The sequence below is a fragment of the Triticum urartu genome, chromosome 3, assembly GCF_003073215.2.
Source record: "Triticum urartu cultivar G1812 chromosome 3, Tu2.1, whole genome shotgun sequence".
Lineage (NCBI taxonomy): Eukaryota > Viridiplantae > Streptophyta > Magnoliopsida > Poales > Poaceae > Triticum > Triticum urartu.
Window position 1 is genome coordinate 704,306,871 of NC_053024.1, and position 2,458 is coordinate 704,309,328.

Sequence of the window (2,458 nt, forward strand, 5' to 3'; positions counted from 1 at the left end):
AAAGTACCCAACGTTTGTATGGTTTGTCGAATGATGGAGCCTGTAATTTTCTGTGGATGCCTGCTCATACAACTGCATTTTGGAGAGAAAAATGAGTAATGAATTATCTAAAAGAATACTTGTGCTCGTGGTTTTGAGGATACCTACTCCCTCTGTTCCTAAATATAAGACCTTTTAGGGATTTCACCATAGACTACATACGAAGCAAATTGAGTGAATCTACACTCTAAAGTATGTCTACATACATCCGTATGTAGTTCATAGTGTAATCTTTAAAAGGTCTTTTATTTAGGAACTAAGGGAGTAGCATATTTGTACATCACTATGGATTGTATTTAATACTATTGCCCTAATTATACGGTTACCCGATTCTGGAACGCCATGAAAGAAAGAATCTGAATGCCTTAGGTGGTGTTTGGTTCTTTAGTCCTAGGACTTTTTCTAGTCCCAACTAAAAAGTCTCTAGTCCCTAAAAAGTCCTTCCCTATTTGTTTCCAGAGATTAAAAAGTCTCTAGTCCCTTCCTAGAGATTATTAAATGACCATATTGCCCCTAGTATATAGAAAAATAATAATCAAACAACACCATGGGGCGGCGGGCCAATGGGTGCATGGAGGGGCATTGTTGGAAAAGTTCCAAAAAGTCCTAAAAAGACTCTCCTTGATAGTCTTCTTCATTTAGTCCCAAATGCCTAGTTTAGTCCCTAAAAAGTCCCTCCCGTTTGGTAAAAAGTCTCTAAGAGGGACTTTTTCTAGTCCCTACACAAAAAAGTCTCTGGAAACAAACATCCCCTTATTCACATAATTTGTACATATTGGTCCCGCGAATGATCATTCTTCCAACATATTAGGTTCCTCAGACATACCATGAATGCACATAAAATAATTTCCTAACGCATAAACATTTATTCTTAAAATACGGGAACAATTATTCTATGAATTTTTTTGAACACATAATTAACTTTTTTATTATTAAACTTGAAGAGATGACTGTGCCTGAGAATAAATGTTAGGTTGGCCGACCAGCACATCATAAAAGCTTCGGGGATGCCCACTCTGTCGTTCACAAACTCCCTATATATATATCAGCCAACTCTTCGGTGTGCTTGTACTGAGAGAAAACTCATTCAGTTCCAACAACTCGTCTTGTTTTTTAAACGTGGCCAGTGCCTATTAGGATTGGGAGGCATTGGGAATGAAATTGTTGCATCATTCTGCACTCAAACTGTTACGGTGAACGAAGACATCTCCAGAGTGCATACGTGATCCAGAGGGGTTAGTGTAATAGAAATACGTATTACTACCTTATTAGAGGTAATTAAGTAATTAAGGAAGTGATTAGATGGCTAACCGTATGTTGCACACCTGTTTCTGCAGATGCGTTCCGCCAGCACGTACAGGTACCTCTGCTCAGTGTTGTTTGGGTGTGTGGACGTACGATGGCCATGTCGAGGACATCTACTTGAGTCTCACAACAGCACGTTGCATTAACACGCGACTTTAATTGCTCATTCCACGGCGCCCCGTCTGTACCACGTCCATGATCACGACCGTGAAAGCGCGTCCATGCAGCCGAGATGTAGTTAAGTGTACTCCCTCTATTTATTTATACAAGGTCATTATAAAAAACACACTTTGCATCTATACAAGGCCACAAACAGTAATCGAAACAAAAGTTAATGACATTTTCTTTACTAGTAAGTTTGCACGTGCAACAACGTCTGAACTACCACCAAACAAGTACCAAAATAATTGTATAATTTTACATCTTTTTCAATCATTATACAAGTTTTTGAACCAATAATATTGTTTGTTGGGCTGAAAAACAAAATAAATCACATCGACGAACTGAACCAATCATCACTATCATTGTCAAGTTCATGCTCTCGGTAGTCCAACAACTCATCCAAAGATGATAACTTAAGGGCTTGTAAAAAAAATGTAATCTTCATTGCAAGAAAACAGTAATGTTCAAATATACAAAATCTTCCGAACATCAAAAGAGACAAAATACAACCATATGCTCCATGTATCCATCATTTTTTTTCATGTGTACAGTGATGAACTTCCATAAAACAAAACAAATAAAAAGGAAGACTATCAACCAATAATCAATCAAAAACAGTGCCTTAATTGCAGGGTATAACCTGAGCTTTCCCTTGGTTAGTACCTACAGCTCGGTGAAAGCCACGCTCCATCCAACTAATAACTGAACAAATGAGTGTCATCCAAATCTCATGGCTCATTTTTGTGGTGCATTTATAAGCGGAAAACGTTACTTGTACAGCCACTCCTCGGTCTAAAGCAACAAGATGGGGATCAGCGCCACTATAGATCCTCTAAAATGCCACAGACCGAATCTTTAGTTTAGGCTGAGGATACTTGACGTCTCTTTATTCGGCACTGCTCTGAGCCTTACCGGATTTAGTCCTAAGATCTAAAATTAATAATCTGGGAAT

The 2,458-nt window shown here is 38.4% G+C and overlaps 1 long non-coding RNA gene across 1 annotated transcript; it reads left to right on the plus strand.

The window, feature by feature from the left end:
- The first annotated feature begins 1,135 nt into the window (after window positions 1–1,135).
- LOC125549298 lies at window positions 1,136–1,696 on the plus strand. Its single transcript, XR_007301308.1, has 2 exons — window positions 1,136–1,274; window positions 1,377–1,696. It is a non-coding gene; the product is annotated as an uncharacterized LOC125549298 (long non-coding RNA).
- The last annotated feature ends 762 nt before the right edge of the window (window positions 1,697–2,458 follow it).